Below are 9380 nucleotides of genomic sequence, written 5' to 3' on the forward strand. Positions count from 1 at the left end.
CCCATCATACTCGGGAATTCTGATTTTTTCGGGTATCTCTTATGTAGGAGCTGGCAATTCTGTCAGTGAATGGAGTTCCACGGGTTTCTTCGATCAAGCTATCGATTTTGGAAGCTGAGCTCGTAGCTTTATGGACTTGAGCTCCCAATTTTTGGAGAGCTGCGTGAGTTCGTTCCATATATCTACGGATAGCTTCAGGTCCTTCTAAGAGAAGGACATTTGGGTCGTTATTAGGTACCCGGCGGGCAGGTTCCTGACGGAATCTTGTTGGCTCGTCTTCCCATGCAGTTGGTGGGCTAAGTCGCTCAACAGCTCTTGGGTTATCGGAGGCTACCCTTCGAATCCTGTCCCCGTTCGGGGTTGAGCTTCTGGTTTGATAAACCGAGGCTGATAAACCGTCCCCGGATGGGAAGGATACTCCTGCTCCGGACCTAAAATCAGGCGGCGGAGGAGGTAAGCGAGTGCTCTGGTCAGCAATCTGGCTGGGTGTGGAGCTGGTTGTCGCTACGTTACTTCCCATAGCACTGGTAATAGGTGGGTTAAACACGGGAGCTGCCCCAGTATGAGGTGTCTGGAAAGCAGATCCCCGTCCTTCCGGAGCAGTGTTATCAGGGGAAAAATCTAAACGTCCTCGGGGGAATGAGGGATCTGTCAATCGATCTCGGAAAGTGACCCCCGGAGCTTGACGTTGCGGTGGTTGGGTTGTTGTGTCTAGAGATCTTGTTATCTCTTCGAATCGTTGCTGTCGAACAGCTAGCTGATGCATCGTACGCTCACATTCCTGAGCTTTGTCTACTAGTTGCATCATCATCTGACGAATCTCAGAAAGCTGAGCCTCCGTTTGATTCGGAACGGCTTGCTGCTGAGGATTCTCGGTGATTGGAAGCCCGCGGACGGTTCCACTTGTCGATCTCGGGTTAGTAGCTCCGGTTACAGTCTGGCTCGTTCGAGCGTTAATCGGAAGCTGTTGTCCAGATCGGTGGTCGCCACGTCGAGGCTCCGAGGTTACAAGGGTAGAGCCTCCATCGTTCGGTGAGCCATCGCTCTGAATCGGGAGGTTAAGGTCAGACGGATTTGTTGTCTGGTCGGTAGGATTCATCCTCAAGTTAGGGTAAGGGATTCGATTGTTTCTTCCCCACAGTCGGCGCCAATTGTGAGGGATTAAACTCACCTCCTGATTTTAGATCAGGTTATAGTTTAGGAAGGGATTAGGGAAAGATAATCGTGGGCTGAATCCCGTAAGAACTTGTAGAATGAATGATGATTTGTATTGATAATGTGATAAAAGAATGGTTACAAAAGATGTTTCTCTTGATGATTACAAAGATAACAAACTGCTTTAGAGATGATATGAATAATCGTGAAAATGAATAAGGGTCGAATCGATCTTCTTTCTTGATTTGCTTTCTCTTTAAATAGCCTCAGGTCCCGCTTGATCGTAGCCAACTGGTTCCCGAGATCTTCTCCGTTTATTGAGGAATCCGCAACAACTTCCCTTTGACCGGGCCCTGTGATATACCATGAATTTCATCCATTTTTACCCATGGTATATAAGAGTTTTCAATCATACTTACTTCGTTTTCAAAGTATTTTAGAGTATTTTCAGGCACATGTACTTAATTGAAGAAACCAATACTTTAAGGCATTTTTGGAGTATTTTCACGAATGAAGAATCGACCGATAGGAATCATGCGAGGTCGGGCGATTAGAGTCACTTACAATCGATCGACAATGATGGAAGAGTGTCGATCGATATTTAACCATTCGATGGATTACGATTTAGAAGACTTTCAAGAATCACAAAGTTTGCTATTTACACAATTAGTCCCTGGCCGCCTGTTAGGCTTTATATACTAGGGTTTTGTATCATTTTAGAGGCAGACTTGCCTAGAGATCTATTGGAGAAGAGAAGCAATTTGGCTACCTTAGGAGAAGAGTTAGAGTTGGAGAGATAGATCTGAGACTGCAAAACAGAGAAGATCTTGAACTCCCTTTTTATCTTACTCATTACTCTTTGTGTTCCTTATTTCATATTAAGTTTTATTCAAACCATCATGATCTTGTCTCTCATGAATATGTCTGAGTAAACCTAATTGTTAGATTTAGGTTTCTCATAAGGGTGAATCATGTGATGAGATTGTGATGTTTATTAGAGTTATTAAATTAGTTCTTTCACTTAGTTATTCTTAATACTAGATTTAGGATTGATCACCCTTAAATCTAGATCTTAGGATTGAAGAGATAACCAACTGTATACTCTCAATACCCTGAAATAAACTATAGTGATCTAACTGACTAGACTCATGCGAAAAGTGGTCTAGATCATTAGAGAACGTGTTCAACCAAATCGATAATGCTTGCTAGAATTACCATCGATCGGCACAACCATCGTTGTAGCGATCGATTGTATGAAAAGTGTATCGATCGATTAAGACGAAAGTCGTATCGCTCGACTCTTTTCCGAGATCAACAAACGACAGTTGAGATCCGAGATCTAGTAAAGGAGACCCTACTGGTCGTACCAATTGATTGAGTTCATGGACTAAAACCCTATTGTCACTTTCAAACTGCATAAATTCATACCTGAGAAATACCTGAATCTAGCTATCCTCCTCATTTAAAAACAACCTTCACTTCATTTACTGAACAATTCCCTTGTTCACATTAATATTTACTGCTTTAAAACTTATAAAACCTTAAGTCTATTTTAATTCTATTTAATAAAGCCTCGAAGTAATCCTAGAGTCCTTGTGGATTCGATCCCTAAGTACTGCATCTGAACCTCTTATTTGAGAGAGTAATTCACTTTTTAGGGTAATTTGAGTGATATCAAATTTGGCGCCGTTGCCGAGGACTCTTTCTTATTACTTTTAGATTTAATTTAGGATTTAGCATAGACTTTGTTACTTTTGCAAATTTTTCTATTCTTTTGTTTTACAACAAAAAGGATGGAGAATAGAGATATCGGCCAAGCATCGATCGACACGGAACATTGTCAATCGAGCGACGCAGATACTGAAGAATCGATCGTTTCATCAGGAAAGTTATCGATCGATACCACCCAGCCGGAAGCAGGTAAGTACCCTCTTACCGATGCTAATAATGAGAAGGTAGTCCAAACTGAACCAATAGGTCAATCAAGCAACATTTATAGCCAAACTACTGAAAAACAGGGGACTGAAATCCCTGTTAAGTCAAACTCTACCTTAGACATAGGTAAAGAAATTAAATTGCCCTTGCAAGACTACTTAAACCCCAATAGGACCTATTCCAATAGGTCCGCTATCAGAATACCTGACGACGTCATCTCGAAAACAAGGTTTAATGCTGACTATTATAATATGATGCGTCGAAACCCTTTTAAAGGATCTTCTCAAGAACATCCACAAGACCACATCGAGGGTCTAGAGGAATTGATTCCAGACGAGTATATTCGTTGCAGACTTTTTCCATTCTCATTAGAAGGGGGAGCCTTAAGATGGTTAAACTGTCTACCAAGAGGATCCCTGACTAGTTGGAAAGAGATTAGAAATGCTTTCCTTAAGCAATTCTTCGACGATACTCGTTATTGGGAAGTAAGGAGGCGAATCTCTACTTTCCGTCAAGATCCTCAGGAATCATTCAAAAATGCATGGGGAAGATTCAAGAGTTACGAACTCGAATGCCCCCACCATGGTTATCCAGCACCACAATTTCTTAAGATCTTTTACAAAGGTGTTATTCTGAGCTATAAGACAACGCTTGATACAGCAAGCGAAGGGAATTTCGTTACTAGAAATCCTATGGAAGCAAGACGTCTAATCGAAAACATGGCAAGAGGAAGATCCTATGAAGAAATGGATGAAGAAAAAGAGAAAGAAAAAACTATAGTCTCAATAGAAAATACTGAGTTAGCTGAAATAAAAAATTTCATAAATTCGCTTCATTCTCTAATTGAACATCTACGGGGAATGGAAGAAAAAATTGCTAACCTTGCAACAACTCTAAAAAGAGAGACAGGTCGTCTTCCTGAAGGACCGATGCTAATCCTGGAGCAAAACGCCAGGCATATGCTGTGATGCTACGAAGCGGAAAACGCCTTGAAACGAATTCCAGAGAAGATGTCAGAAATAAAAAATTCATCGATAATGCGGAAAAAGCAATTCCAACCCCATAGAATTGCTTGATAACGACTCCGACTCAGAAACATCAGAACATAGGAAAAATTCTTCAAATGAAAATAATCAGGGGAAAACTATAGATTTAGACAAAGAGAATCCCGATGTCGAAGTCGAAATCGACCATCTAGACGAACCACATGTCGATTGATCCTCTGGGAAGGAAAACGATCGACCGTCTGGTGGCACCAGCAATAACAATACACAATCTACAGGGACTGAAAGAATCTATAGAGCTCCTCCCCCATTTCCCCCCAAACAAACCACAAACTAAGAAAGCATTGGAACATGCAATCTGCAAAAAGGCTTTTGATAAAATAAAATTCGAGACATCCCTCAGTGACGCTCTTAAGATAGCCCCTTCGGTGAAGAAATACATGAAAGATATGATATCCTCAAGTGGAGAACAAAGCGTCATGCTAGTATCAGAGGAAGTAAGTGCGATAATACAAGGAGGGACTTCAATCAAAAGGTCTGATCCTGGTAGTTTCGTCCTAGATTGTAAGATACAAAACACACGTTTTCCTCGATCTCTTTGTGATCTTGGCTCTAGTGTAAACCTCATGCCACACTCTGTAGAAGTTTCGCTAGGTTACGATGTATTTGTCCCAACGCCTATCACATTAGTTCTAGCTGATCGCTCTATTAGGGTACCTGAGGGAATCCTGGTGGATGTGCCAGTCAGAATTGATGATTGCTTCATACCAGCAGATTTTGTAGTACTCAAGTGTAAGTAAGTGCCGAAAGACCCCCTTATATTAGGACGGCCCTTTTTAGCTACAGCATGAGCAATAATAGATTGTAGAGGAGGAAAGATCGGTTTAAATGTCGGAGATATATCAATGAACTTCGACATGGAAAAACTATTAAAACGTCCTCTGATAGACGATCATGCCTTTTACACGGAAGAAGATTCTGAGCTGGAAAAAGAATACCTTACGGATATATGTGCTACCAATTCATCAGAAGACACATTCACTCCTGATGAACAAGAAATTCTGAACGTAGATAGCAGAACAGAAGATTATTCGAATCTTATGGACGCAAGTATCGGAGATACAAATGAAGATAATGATGATTCTGAAATCATTACGGACAAATTCCTTAGGGAAACTATTGATCGTTCATTTTCTTCATCGACTAAATGGACTAAAGAAAAGGCGCCCAAGGTGGAACTGAAACCACTTCCAGCTGGCCTGAAGTATGCGTTCCTTTGCGATAAATCATACCCTGTCATTGTTAACGCTAATCTCACGAACAGAGAGCTTGCACTGCTTTTAAACAAGCTGCGTAAATATCGGAGAGCGATCGGGTATTCTTTAGATGATATTCCCGGAATAGCCCCTGATCTTTGCATGCACCGCATCCACCTCGAAGAAGATGCAAAAACGTCTATAGAACAGCAAAGAAGACTCAACCCAAACCTAAAAGAGGTAGTGAAAAAAGAGATAATTAAACTTCTGGATGCAGGAGTTATATATCCTATCTCAGATAGTAAATGGGTAAGCCCTGTGCATGTTGTACCAAAGAAAGGAGGGATCACTGTGGTTAAAAACGATAAAGATGAGCTCATCCCCACACGCACTGTCACTGGACATCGAATGTGTATTGATTACAGGAAACTGAATGCTGCTACAAGAAAAGACCATTTTCCTTTACCTTTCATCGATCAAATGCTCGAAAGATTGGCTAACCATAAATATTACTGTTTTCTTGACGGATATTCGGGATTTTTCCAAATACCGATACATCCTGAAGATCAAGAAAAGACAACTTTTACTTGTCCTTACGGAACATTTGCATATCGCAGAATGCCATTTGGACTATGTAACGCACCAGCCACTTTCCAACGATGCATGATGTCAATATTCACGGATATGATCGAAGATTTCATGGAAGTTTTCATGGACGATTTTTCGTTTTACGGATCAAGTTTTAAGGATTGCTTAGACAACCTGTGCAAGGTATTGGAAAGATGTGAAGAAAAGAATCTTGTCTTAAATTGGGAAAAATGCCATTTCATGGTGAACGATGGTATAGTCCTTGGACACAAAGTTTCCGCAGCAGGAATAGAAGTAGATAGAGCCAAAATTGAAGTAATGACTGGTCTACCAGCACCCACAAACGTTAGAGACATACGAAGTTTCCTTGGACATGCTGGATTTTACAAACGATTCATACAAGATTTCAGTAAAATTGCTAGACCCCTGAACAATCTTTTGTGCAAAGAAGTTAAATTCGATTTTACGCCAGAATGTAAGGAAGCTTTCGAAGCGCTGAAGAAGTCTCTTATAACTGCCCCAGTCGTACAACCACCTGATTGGAATCTCCCTTTCGAGATTATGTGCGATGCGAGTGATTTCGCGGTTGGAGCAGTTCTAGGACAACGAAAAGATAAGAAGCTACACGCTATATACTATGCGAGTCACACACTCGACGAAGCGCAACGGAATTACTCTACCACAGAAAAAGAGTTGCTAGCAGTGGTTTATGCTTTCGAAAAATTCCGCCAATACTTAGTTGGAGCACACGTTATAGTCCACACTGATCATGCTGCCATCAAATATTTAATGCAGAAGAAAGATGCTAAACCGAGACTAATAAGATGGATCTTGTTACTCCAAGAGTTCGATATCGAAATTAAAGATAAAAGAGGAGTAGACAACGGTGTCGCTGATCATCTTTCCAGGATTCGAATTGAGGATAAAGTTCCTATAGATGATTTCTTTCCTACAGAGAATATAGCTCTTTTGGACACATCATTCATAGGTCACATATCGCTCATATCTGACGGATTGCTGGACGAGTCAAATGGCAAATTGACGACTGACACTACTGATAAAAAATCAATCATATCCATCAGCGACAGAACATCAACAGAACTTATTGACATACCAGTTAAGGTTGCTTGTAATGCTTTGAATCATAATATATCCGATGTCTCTCTACAAGAAGCAAATGCGATTGGACGGAATATCAAAGTTCGACCTTGGTATGCTGATATAGTCAACTATTTAGCCGCTGATTTTGAACCAGAAAACTTAAAAGGTTATGAACGAAAGAAATTCTTTCGTGAAGTTCAGAGATACCACTGGGATGAGCCCTATCTCTACAAACACTGTTCTGACGGTATATATAGAAGATGCGTCTCTGAAGCTGAAATTCCAAACATTATTTACCAATGTCACAGCTCTGATTACGCAGGACATTTCGCCACTTTTAAAACAGTTTCCAAAATTCTCCAAGCAGGGTTTTGGTGGCCAACAACATTTCGCGATGTTCATGCTCATATAGCACGATGCGACAGATGTCAGCGGAGAGGAAAAGTAAGCAAGAGACATGAGATGGAACAAAAATTTATCTTGGAAGTAGAAGTCTTCGACTGTTGGGGAATAGATTTTATGGGTCCTTTCCCATCTTCTTATGGCAACAAATATATCCTAGTCGCTGTAGACTACGTCTCAAAATGGGTTGAGGCAGTTGCCTCTCCTACAAATGATGCGTCCGTAGTTATCAAACTTTTCAAGAGCATCATTTTCCCAAGATTTGGAGTTTCAAGAATAGTCATTAGTGACGGTGGATCACATTTCATAAACAAAGTTTTCGACAGATTGCTTGAGAAACATGGTGTCCACCATCGAGTAGCAACACCCTATCACCCACAAACTAGTGGACAAGTGGAAGTGTCGAACCGCCAAATCAAGGAAATTTTGGAAAAGACTGTCCGAATAGATAGGAAAGATTGGTCTCGCAAATTAGACAATGCCTTATGGGCATATCGGACCGCCTATAAAACACCACTGGGTACGACATCCTTTCACTTGCTGTACGGAAAATCATGCCATTTACCAGTTGAACTGGAGCACAAGGCAGCCTGGGCAACCAAATTGTTAAATTTTGATATTAAGCCAGCTGCCAAGAGACGACTAATTCAGCTCAACGAGCTCGATGAAATTCGACATTTGGCATATGAAAATTCGAAGTTATATAAGGAACGAACAAAAGCTTATCACGATAAGAAAATCCTATCTAGACGCTTTGAACCGAATGATCAAGTTCTCTTATATAACTCCAGATTAAACCTTTTCCCTGGAAAACTAAAATCTCGTTGGTCAGGACCTTTTACAATTAAGGAAGTAAAACCTTCCGGAGCACTAACGATCGTTAGTGAAGAAGGCGACGAGTTTACAGTAAACGGGCAGCGAGTAAAGCATTATTGGGCCAAACCACCAGATATAAAACCCCTTTCGCTGCTACCACCCGGTGATAACTAAAAGCAGTTATCCTAAGTCGAGCTAAAGACTTTAAACTAAGCGCTGAATGGGAGGCAACCCATTTTTCTTTTATTTTTCTATTTTTCATTTAATATTTCCATCCCTATTTTAACTTTAAAATCTTCATTTCATTTTTATTTATTTCATTTAGTTAGAAATTTTCATTATTGGTTAGTAACATTTAGATTATTTCCAACGCATTCATTTTCACATATGCATAAAATCGATCGATAACATTAATGGTGTATCGATCGACACGGGGATGTCGAGGCAACTTCTCATTTAACTCGACATCCGCCTCCTTTTTCCTTATTTCGCAAACCCTAGCTGAATCCTAAAACTCCCTTTTCTCTCTCGATTCTTAACGATTTTCATTGAATCTTTGCCGAAAACCACTCGATTTCAAGCCCTCCATCTGTTTTCATTCGCATTTCTCTCATTATCCAAGGTATTAATCCGAAATTCTCTTTGGATTGGAACCCTAAGGTTTGGGTTTTGAATTGGGGAAAATCGGGTCGATTTGGTGCAATTCTAGGGAGTTTTAGATGTTTAAATCGGTTATCTAGTTGCTAGGATAGTTTGTTATGCTCCAATCCTCTCTTTCAATTCGTTTTCGTATGGACTGTTGAAATTGCAGGTTTCGCGAGTCGCTATCGATCGACACAGACTTTGTCATGTCGATCGATTTCCGATTGTCTGATGAACACATATTTGATCTATCGATCGACACACACGAGTGTGCATCGGTCGATATTACTCTCTTTCGCGAATCAATGCTAACTTACTCGTTTTACTTTTCTTTTCAGATGAGCACAGATTCGGACACTGAGAGAGAGAGGAGGACGAAGAGGAGGAGTGATTGATACGTCCTGAGATTGGACAGGATCACTCAAACGGACTTAGGGGATATGAACTCGCCAAAAGGGAGAACTAATGGTTTGAACGGTGA

The 9380-nt window shown here is 40.7% G+C and overlaps 1 non-coding gene across 1 annotated transcript; it reads right to left on the bottom strand.

Moving 5' to 3' along the window:
• Window positions 1-3572: 3572 nt before the first annotated feature.
• LOC130507004 (small nucleolar RNA R71) lies at window positions 3573-3679 on the bottom strand. Its single transcript, XR_008942187.1, has one exon. It is a non-coding gene; the product is annotated as a small nucleolar RNA R71 (small nucleolar RNA).
• Between the last annotated feature and the right edge of the window lie 5701 nt (window positions 3680-9380).

Source organism: Raphanus sativus, unplaced genomic scaffold (genome assembly GCF_000801105.2).
Source record: "Raphanus sativus cultivar WK10039 unplaced genomic scaffold, ASM80110v3 Scaffold3891, whole genome shotgun sequence".
Lineage (NCBI taxonomy): Eukaryota > Viridiplantae > Streptophyta > Magnoliopsida > Brassicales > Brassicaceae > Raphanus > Raphanus sativus.